Source organism: Macaca thibetana, chromosome 4 (assembly GCF_024542745.1).
Source record: "Macaca thibetana thibetana isolate TM-01 chromosome 4, ASM2454274v1, whole genome shotgun sequence".
NCBI classification, from domain to species: Eukaryota; Metazoa; Chordata; class Mammalia; order Primates; family Cercopithecidae; genus Macaca; species Macaca thibetana.
Genome location: NC_065581.1, coordinates 50,461,090 through 50,472,823, shown reverse-complemented (window position 1 = coordinate 50,472,823; position 11,734 = coordinate 50,461,090).

Here is an 11,734-nt window from a genome sequence, read left to right as displayed (position 1 = left end):
GAACAAAGCTGGAGGCATCATGCTACCTGACTTCAAACTATACTACAAAGCTACAGTAACCAAAGCAGCATGGTACTGGTACCAAAACAAATATATAGAAAAATGGAACAGATCAGAGCCCTCAGAAATAATACCACAATCTACAATCATCGATCTTTGACAAACCTGCCATAAACAAGAAATGGGGAAAGGATTCCCCATTTAATAAATGGTGCTAGGAAAACCGGCTAGCCATATATAGAAAGTGGAAACTGGATCCCTTCCTTACACCTTATACAAAAATTAATTCAAGATGGATTAAAGACTTAAATGTTAGACCTAAAACCATAAAAACCCTAGAAGAAAACCTAGGCAATACCATTCGGGACATAGGCATTGGCAAGGGCTTCATGTCTAAAACACCAAAAGCAATGGCAACAAAAGCCAAAATTGACAAATGGGATCTAATTAAACTAAAGAACTTCTGCACAGCAAAAGAAACTACCATCAGAGTGAACAGAGAACCTACAGAATGGGAGAAAATTTTTACAATCTACCCATCTGACAAAGAGCTAATATCCAGAATCTACAAAAATGTAAACAAATTTACAAGAAAAAAATCAAACAGCCCCATCAAAAAGTGGGCAAAGGATATGAACAGACACTTCTCAAAAAAAGACATTTATGCAGCCAACAGACACATGAAAAAATGCTCATCACCACTGGCCATCAGAGAAATGCAAATCAAAACCACAATGGGATACCATCTCAAACCAGTTAGAATGGCAATCATTAAAAAGTCAGGAAACAACAGGTGCTGGAGAAGATGTGGAGAAATAGGAACACTTTAACACCATTGGTGGGACTGTAAACTAGTTCAACCATTGTGGAAGACTGTGTGGCGATTCCTCAAGGATCTAGAACTAGAAATACCATTTGAAAAAGCCATCCCATTACTGGGTATATACCCAAATAATTATAAATCATGCTGCTATAAAGACATCTGCACATGTATGTTTATTGTGGCACTATTCACAACAGCAAAGACTTGGAACCAACCCAAATGCCCATCAATGGTAGACTGGATTAAGAAAATGTGGCACATATACACTACGGAATACTATGCAGCCATAAAAAAGGATGAGTTCATGTCCTTTATAGGGAAATGGACGAAGCTGGAAACGATCATTCTGAGCAAACTATCGCAAGGACAGAAAACCAAACACGGCATGTTCTCACTCATAGGTGGGAACTGAACAATGAGAACACTTGGACACGGGGTGGGGAACATCACACACGGGGGCCTGTCATGGGGTGGGGGGGAGGGGTAGCATTAGGAGACATACCTAATGTAAATGATGAGTTAATGGGTATAGCACACCAACATGGCACATGTATATATATATGTAACAAGCCTGCACATTGTGCACATGTACCCTAGAACTTAAAGTATAATAAAAAAAAAAAAGAAGAAGAAGAAGTTCATGTGTGAAAATAAGAACAGTGAGGGCTCGGACTCAGACAAGTGGGAGAAACAACCTACTTGCCCTGAGGATGTAAATGTAATGATGGAGGGAAGGATGACTATTTTGCTTATTCATCTAATTTTACCTAACCTGGACAAATATTAACTCAAATTTTTTAAAATTCTGTATTTCATGTGTTTTAAATAAAAATACAGTGTTTTCAAAAAAAAAAAAAAAATCCTGATGCTATCACATTTACATTCTCTGCAATTACAAATATCCCAATCCCGCAGGAGAAATAGAAAGCCAGGGAGTCGGGGGGAACTAGTTAAGGAATGAGACAGCAAGTTGTGCTGGATGTAAATAACTTTGTTTTGTCTCCACTGTTCAGATTCGAAAATAATAAATCTATCAGAACTCTTTTCTGGGAAAGGGTAATAAGATGGAAATTTTTACTCCCACATTTTTTAGAAAAACCATACGCTGTAGAAAAGCGATTGGAGTTTATTTAAGCCTCTAGAGTTGGAATGGCATTTCTTGGAATCTGGACCCATGCTGAAATGGGGACACAACACTGCTCATGTGAGCTAGGCATGCCTTATCAACGCAATCAGGTTATATAAGCTATTTGGAGTAATGGATGATTTTTCCCTTGTGCCCACTAAAGTGCTTAGCACCCTGTAGATCCATACTGATGTTCAGGAAATACTTGTGTTGAATTGTTTCTGAACACCTCCCTAGTATTCTGTTTTAGGTATTATTTTTGTTTTTTAAATTCTGAATGCAGTGTTTTGGGTGTACTCACCCTGCAAGTATGTTATCTCAGAGCTTAGAAGTCCTTCTGAGGTTCCATGGCCCTTCACTCTGAGAGACAGAAACACTGAAACTCCAACAGAAGAGGTTGCAGAGATCATTAGTAGGAGTTACAAGTCTAACATTGATCCTAAACCCAGTTTCTCTAACTCCAGTTTCAGTGATCATACCAAGAACTTACTATTGAATACCATTATTTCTTACGTATCCACTATAATCATATCTGCCTTCATTACCTATTTCCTTATGAAGTTCCAGTCCTTTAAAAGATTGTCTTTTGGGCTTTCCCTATACTTCCTTAAGTATATATTTATTCATTATTAAGCTTAGTGTGTGTTTAGCCAGTCCTCTGTTTAGTATCCTGCACCCAGTACTCCGCTTGGCATTAGCTATTGAGTAATAATTTAATGAATAGATACATCAGGAAATAAAGAATGAAAACAACAATAATTCCCACAGGACTATATTTTGTAGGACTGACATTAAAAGAAGTTATTCATATTGCCAAAGAAATCCTTAACGTATTTCCTGCTAAAAGTGCTTGTGAAAGAACACTACCTGCTCTTCAATCTACCAAAAACAAAGAAGAGAATAGTTGTCATCTGTGCTCTTTTGGTAAACATGAAACATCAGGTCTATGGGAGGAAGGAATAAGAGCCAACTTCCCTTTGATTTTTTTTTTTTTTTTTTTTTTTTTTTTTTTTTTTTTTTTTTTGAGACGGAGTCTCGCTCTGTCACCCAGGCTGGAGTGCAGTGGCCGGATCTCAGCTCACTGCAAGCTCCGCCTCCCGGGTTCACGCCATTCTCCTGCCTCAGCCTCCCGAGTAGCTGGGACTACAGGCGCCTGCCACCTCGCCCGGCTAAGTTTTTGTATTTTTAGTAGAGACGGGGTTTCACTGTGTTAGCCAGGATGGTCTCGATCTCCTGACCTCGTGATCCGCCCGTCTCGGCCTCCCAAAGTGCTGGGATTACAGGCTTGAGCCACCTCGCCCGGCCCCCCTTTGAAACATAATAATTACAAGGAATCATAAAAGTTTAGTTGAATGCCATGTTCTCACTCAATACAGTGTTTTTTATTTCAATATAGTAAGTTGATATCCTAAATGCTTGGTGCATGTAAATTTGAAAGACAAAGTAGAAATATCTAAAATCTTAATTGAAAGAACATACCACAATACATTTGATCAACAAGAATGAAACCATCCCCAAGATAACTTTGTAAAATTAAGACACTCTTGCATGATACCACTACACCAGTGGTGCTGCCAAAGTTGAATAAGGAAAAAAATAAAGCTCACCTAAGCTTGCAGCACAATCAGCACTAATCATTAAGCCAGTTTGCCCTTTGGTCCTCTTCCTTGTGGCTGGTCACTGCTTACTACCCCAGTATAAGGTAACCCTTGTCACAAGACTCTTTGTTCCTTTTCTGCTCCACAGATAAAATCTAAGGCATTGTGAGATGATAAGCTTTGCTTTTGAATTTATTTTTTAGGTTCCACATACCAACAAAACTAGTGATGCCAGCTGCTCTGAAGGACCTGGCAAGAAGCTGACTCATGGAGGAATGCAGTTTCTACATCCTGATGATTACATCTCCCTTAACCTGACCAATCAACAATCCAAATTTTTCATCTTCTTATCCTCCACAATCCCCTTAAAGGCTTGAGATTTCCTCTCATTTCCTAGGTCAAAGACCTTGTGATTATTAAACTCATTCTCGGCTGTAAACCCTGCTGCTTCAGTGTATTGGTCCATTGCTGCACAATGAGCATACAAACCTGGCAGTCCTGTAACAAAAACACAGAAATTAAAAGGCAACTATGGACATTGATACACAAAATTTATATTTATAATTGAACAGAGACTGGAGAACCAGCAGATTATGCCTAGCTCTGGCAAACAAAATATAGTCTTTCATTTAAAAATATATTGAATATGTATTGACACTCTAATATGTCTTGTAAATGCTGATTAGACTTCATAGAAGATACTGGTCTCAATATATTAAAACAATGTGGGTAGATTTTATGTTATCTTCTAAAATGGAGATCTCCATTTACTGGAGGTGATATTACTAACAGGGATGCAAATTCAGTTTATGATCTTTATTGGCAACTTGAAGTGATGAGCTAGGGTGCTGACTTACCAAATATTCTATTGAACTGCAGCTGTCAGGGATAACAATCTTAAAGTCAAGGTTAACAGGGCAGAGTCAGCAGTTTGGAAGGCCAAACTGGGAGGATCACTTGAGCCCACGATTTCAAGACAAGTCTGGGTAACATAGTGATACCTCATCTCTACTAAGAACAATAATAATAATAAAATTAACCAAGCATGATGGTGGACAGCTACAGCCCCAGCTACTCAGGAGGCTGAGATGGGAGGATCACTTGAGCCTGGAAAGTCAAGGCTGCAGTGAGCCGAGATCATGCCACTGCACTCCAGCCTGGGTAACAAAGCAAGACCCTGTCTCTAAAAAAAAGAAAAAAAGAAAAAGAAAAAGACTTTGATTTTGGTATATTTTCAGGTCACTGAGTCAAGGTGATAAAGTAGGTGAAAAACTAAATTAATTTGTTTTGTTTGTTGGAAAAAAGTAGGCACTAGCCCAGTTCTGCCTCCTGTGATATCACATGAATAAATAAAAAGCTCTAGAGAATAACGATCTATATCTGTTTCCATTATGTGAATTCACACATCATATAATATAATCGCTTAACTCTCTGAGTCGTAGTTTTCTAAGTGAGAAAATAAAAATTCCTGCCCCATTACTTCAGAATCTTGTAATGTCACAACATTATGTTTCTGAACATTTTGTGATGGTAAACACTGTGCAAACATTAGACATCATTATTATACTGCTTAGACTACATGAAGATATTATTTTCTAATGAAGGCATTATTTTCTAATGTATGATTACATTGGAAGTTTTTAATAAAATATGACTTAAGGGAAAATACTTGAAAACCATGACCTATTACAAATTCTTGAAACACCAAGGGAAAAGATTGGTTTTGTAGGAATCTGAGAGCCATCTGCAAATCTCATTAAATTGTAATCCCTGTCTACTCATTATGATTGTGTTATCTCCACAAATTCAGTTCATCATGTACACTGCTACCAAACTATTCTTCCTGGCTCATACTTATTATGTGTTTCTCTTCTGCTTAAAAATCCTCCAAAACATTATCTTTCCTATAGAATAAAGCATTTAACTGGAAATATTATGATCGTTCATAAATTGTCTATAAACCCTATTCCCAACCTTTTCCCCTTCCCAATAGTTCCCAATGCAACAATTTGGGAGTCTATACTAGTCCTTTCTCACACTTTTATAAAGAAGTAACCAAGACTGGGTAATTTACAAAGAAAAGAGATTTAATTGACTCAAAGTTCCTCATGGTTGGAAAGGGCTCAGAAAACGTACAATCATTGCAGAATGGGAGACAGGTTCCTTCTTCACAAAGTGCCAGCGGAGAGTGAGAGCATGCAGGGAAAACTGCCATTTATTAAATCATCAGCTCTCATGGTAATTCACCCACTATCATGTAAACAGCAAAGGGGAAGCTGCTCCATAATCCAATCACTTCCCTTCCTCGACACCTGGGAATTACAGGTTCTCCTCTCAACACAATGGGATTACAATTCTAGATGAGATTTGGGTGGGAGCACAGAACAAAACCATATCAGAGCCCCTGTCAGATAGCATAGTAAGAATAAGTAGTTTCTTCTTGCTGTAGTACTCCAGGTTTTTCTGCTTTATCTCTGAAAGGAACGATATGATGTTCTATTTTCCTTTTGATGTCACCAATACCTAGAACATAACTTGCTTTTAATACATGTCTGCCGAATCCAAGATCTGTAATAGATAGCCTATAAATGTGAATTTTAATCTTACCCATCACAGTGTCCAATTTCAAAATATCTTCTTTAATGTAAGCTCCTAATTAACTACATAGATATATTAATGCTCTTTTGTTGTAAAACTCAGAAAACTTAATTCCAAATGACTTAAACAAAGCAGGAGCTTTTTCTGACTTCATATGACTAAAAAGTCCCAAAGTGGGCACACTGTTGGAGCCAAAAGTTTTCAACATCATCAAGTCACCAGATTCCCTTCCCTGTGGTCCTATTGATTCTGTCTTCCTCCATATATTAGATTTACCTGAACATTATGTTATAATCTTATTTAAAAACATGTAATTTTAAACATGAAACAAAGAGCAAGATATTTGACTTTTCAGTGAGTGGATTTTTACACAACAGCATGGCATGAAAAAAACAGATTTAATATCATCTCCCAGCCTCCGTAGGCCAGACTTCAAAGAAATAAGATCTTTAACTCAAGGGTGAAGCAATATAGCCTTTCAACACTTTAGACAGGGCACGAAACTGACGGCAGAGAACCATATAGGTTAGTGAATATGTTCAACATTCTACTGATTCTGAGAAACTGAGGTGTTCCTGTCTAGTTAAAGGACAAAAAGAAAGGTCACCAATCCATGTTAACTGATCTAAAAGGACAGGCATGGGATTGAGTATCCTACTGCCTCAGACTTCCTAGAAAACACAACCATGGCGCCATGGGAGACAAGAAGCAATGGACTTCTTTCTTCTATGAGACTAATTATTACATATAGTCACAGCTCTTACAAATAATGACCTAGCATTAATAAACCAGGTCATCCATGAAAATGTGATCCCTCCATTTTTAAAATTATATTTTTAGTAATTGCATTACATTTTAAACAGTATTCACCCTTACGTTATTATTATATTCTAATAAGTAGGTCAGCCTTCATTTAATACAAAACCTAATGATTTCAAGTAGTTAAGGGGACACTTTGGTGATCCAAGAGACGGTGTTTTCAACAGAAGTTGTATATACAAGCAAGGCCAAGACACACAAAACGTTTTTGTTTTTTCTTTTTTTTAATTTTATTGCACTTTAAATTCTAGGGTACATGTGCACAACATGCAGCTTTGTTACATAGGTATACATGTGCCATGTTGGTGTGCTGCACCCATCAACTCATCATTTACATAAGGTATTTCTCCTAATGCTATCCCTCCACCACCCCCACCCTCCCAACTGGCCCTAATGTGGAATGTTCCCCTCCCTGTGTCCATGTGTTCCCATTGTTCAACTCCCACCTATGAGTGAGAACATGCAGTATCTGGTTTTCTATCTTTGTGATAGTTTGCTCAGAATGATGGTTTCCAGCTTCATCCATGTCCCTGCAAAGAACATGAACTCATCCTTTTTTATGGTGGCATAGTATTCCATGGTGTATATGTGCCACATTTTCTTAATCCAGTCTATCATTGATGGACATTTGGACTGGTTCCAAGTCTTTGCTACTGTGAACAGTGCCACAATGAACATACATGTACTTGCGTCTTTATTGTAGAATGATTTAGAATCCTTTGGGTATATGCCCAGTAATGGGATTGCTGGGTCGAATGGCATTTCTAGTTCTAGATCCTTGCAGAATCGCCACACTGTCTTCCACAATGGTTGAACTAATTGACACTCCCACCAACAGTGTAAAAGTGTTCCTATTTCTCCACATCCTCTCCAGTACCTGTTGTTTCCTGACTTTTTAATGATCACCATTCTAACTGGTGTGGGATGGTATCTCATTGTGGTTTTGATTTGCATTTCTCTGATGAGCAGTGATGATGAGCATTTTTGCATATGTCTGCTGGCCATGTAAATGTCTGCTTTTGAAAAGTGTCTGTTCATATCCTTTGCCACTTTTTGATGGGGTTGTTTGGTTTTTGTTTTTGTTTTTGTTTTTCTTGTCAACTTGTTTAAGTTCTTTGTAGATTCTGGATATTAGCCATTTGTTAGATGGGTAGATTGCAAAAAGTTTCTCCCATTCTGTAGGTTGCCTGTTCACGCTGATGATAGTTTCTTTGGCTGTGCAGAAGCTCTTTAGTTTAATTAGATCCCACCTGTCAATTTTGGCTTTTGTTGCCATTGCTTTTGGTGTTTTAGTCATGAAGTCTTTGCCCACGCCTATGTCCTGAATGGTATTGCCTAGGTTTTCTTCTTGAGTTTTTATGGTGTTAGGTCTTACATTTAAGTCTTTAATCCATTTGAGTTAATTTTTCTATATGGTGTAAGACAGGGATCCACTTTCAGCATTCTATATATAGCTAGCTGGTTTTCCCAACACCATTTATTAATTAGGGAATCCTTTCCCCATTTCTTGTTTTTGTCAGGTTTGCCAAAGCTCTGATGGTTGTAGATGTGTGGAGTTATTTCTGAGGGCTCTGTTCTATTCCATTGGTCTATATATTTGTTTTGGTATCAGTACCATGCTGTTTTTGTTACTATAGCCTTGTGGTATAGTTTGAAGTCAGATAGCATGATGCCTCCAGCTTTGTTCTTTTTGCTTAGGACTGTCTTGGCAATGTGGGCTCTTTTTTGGTTTCATATGAACTTCAAAGTAGTTTTTCCAATTCTGTGAAGAAAGTCATTGGTACCTTGATGGGGATGGCATTGAATCTATAAATTACCTTGGGCAGTATGGCCATTTTCACGATATTGATTCTTCCTATCCATGAGCATGGAATGTTCTTCCATTTGTTTGTGTCTTCTTTTATTTTGTTGAGCAGTGGTTTGTAGTTCTCCTTGAAGAGGTCCTTCACATCACATCCCTTGTAAGTTGGATTCCTAGGTATTTTATTCTCTTTGAAGCAATTGTGAATGGGAGTTCACTCATGATTTGGCTCTCTGTTTATCTATTATTGATGTATAGGAATGCTTGTGATTTTTGCACATTGATTTTGCATCCTGAGACTTTGCTGAAGTTGCTTATCAGGTTAAGGAGATTTTGGGCTGAGATGATGGGATTTTCTAAATATAAAATCATGTCATCTGTAAACAGGGACAATTTGACTTCTTCTTTTACTAATTGAATACCCTTTATTTCATTCTCTTGCCTGATTGCTCTAGCCAGAACTTCCAACACTATGTTGAACAGGAGTGGTGAGAGGCGGCATCCTTGTCTTGTGCCAGTTCTCAAAGGGAATGCTTCCAGTTTTTGCCCATTCAGTATGATATTGGCTGTGGGTTTGTCATAAATAGCTCTTACTATTTTGAGATACATTCCATCAATACCTAGTTTATTGAGAGTTTTTAACATGAAAAGCTGTTGAATTTTGTTGAAGGCCTTTTCTGCATCTATTGAGATAATCATGTGGTTTTTGTCTTTGGTTCTGTTTATGTGATGGATTACATTTATTAATTTGAGTGTGTTAAACCAGCCTTGCATCCCAGGGATGAAACCAACCTGATCGTGGTGGATAAGCTTTTTGATATGGTGCTAGATTCAGTTTGCCAGTATTTTATTGAGGATTTTTGCATTGATATTCATCAGGGATATTGGCCTAAAATTCTCTTTTTGTTGTTGTTGTGTCTCTACCAGGCTTTGGTATCAGGATGATGCTAGCCTAATAAAATGAGTTAGGGAGGATTCCCTCTTTTTCTGTTGATTGAAATAGTTTCAGAAGGAATGGTACCAGCTCCTCTTTGTACCTTTGGTAGAATTCGACTGTGAATGTTAAGAATTTATAAGTAAACAAAACACACATAAATCCTTGTCCTTGTGGATTTGGAGTTGGAGGGAGATAGACAATTAAGAGGAAAAATTCAGGAAAATACATGATTCATGGTAATAAGCCACAAGGAGAAAAATTGAACAGGTAAGGGAGATAAGGGATACCTGTGGTCTGAGAGGAAGTTACAGTATCAGGATATCCTGGGAAGTCCTCACTGCAAAGATAACATTTGAAGAAAAAGCTGAAGGGGGATAAGGCAATGAGCCACGTGGAACTCCTTGGAAGAAAGCTACAGGGAAAGAACAGCAAGGGCAAAATACTCAGGTAGGAGAGTGTCCACAGTTCAAAGCAAGGAGGCTGGTGTGGCCAGAATAGAGTAAGCAAGGTGGAAAATAGTGGGAGATCAGAGAACTCGAGGGGGGAAGGCAAATCATGTAAAACCTTGAGGGCCATTTGTAAGGACTTTGGCTTGGTTTCACAGTGAAATGGACGCCATTGGAGGGATTCAACAGAGGAATGACATAATATAATTGATGTTTTCATAGGATTATTCTAGTATTATAAGATTGGGCTATGTTCAGGCAAGAGCTGAAATAAGGAGACAAGAAAATATGGTAAATATTATAGACAAGAGATGAAAGTACCTAGGACAAAGTAGTTGCTGTGCAATAATTAGAAAGTGTAAGATTCTGAATATGTCTTGAATGGAGGCTTATCAGGATTTGCAGATGGATCTGATGTAGAATGTAAGAGGAAAAAGAAAAATCAAGGTTACATTTAAGATTTTTGGACCGAGCAACTAGAATCGGGGGATTGCTATTTCATGATGGAGAAGACTAGAGGAGAATTAAAGAATAGGACACAGGGACATTCATAAAAGATTGCAGATCTTGATTTAGTCCAGGTGAGTTGTACAACTTTGCATCCCAATTGAGGGAAATTTAACCTATGAAATCAATTGTGTTAAATTTATTGTTGTATATCCCATGTTAAGGGTTTAGGAATTTGCAATCTTCCCTACAAGGAGATATAAAAGATGATTGGGGTTGGAAGTCTCTAGGCTTTGCACAGAATCAAATTATATTCATAATAAGAAACAGAGACATGCCTCACAACTCCTCTGTGTCTCAGTTTCTTCACACTTAAACAGAGGGGTTTGGGTTTCAGAATTAACGTAATAATCACAGGCTGTTCTGATCATGTGCTAAGGTGAACACAACTGATTTCAAACAATATTATCCAGACTAACCTTTGAAGTAATAATCATTACTGGGCAATATGATGAAGAAGGAGCTGTTTATATACAACTTTTCAAACCAGTATTCTCTGTGCCCTTTTTACAACTGTGTATAAAACCCTTTCTCTCTGGTATTTGACTACTAGGGCTTTTGTGTTGTAAGAGATCAAATACAAAATTTCTTTACTACATAACCTAATATTCTCAATAAAGGATCCAAAAATACTCACAGTAACATTTTAGACACTGTGTTCTCTCCCAGGTTTATTTGCATTTTTCTTCTTCTTTTCCTCCTCCTTTTTTAATGTCACTAAACATTAATTGAACCCATGCTGTAAGGTAGACACTGTGGTGTGTACTGTAGACATGAAGATAAATGAGATAGACATATTAATAGTGCCTGCTCTTAGGCTGTTCCTGTATTATAAAAGAGATGAACATATTGTCAGCTAATAATAACAAAATGTGAGTGAGGGAAAGGGACAGGGAAGAGAGAATTCTTTTTTTTTTTTTAATTTTAAGTTTGAATGTATATTTTGAAATAAAAATGGAACATAAAAAATTTGTACAAAATTGTCACACAGGAACACACTTTAAGATACCATTACATGCTATGTGTATTTAGAAAAGTTACACATCTAGTAAGAAAAAAAACAAACTGTCATTGACAAA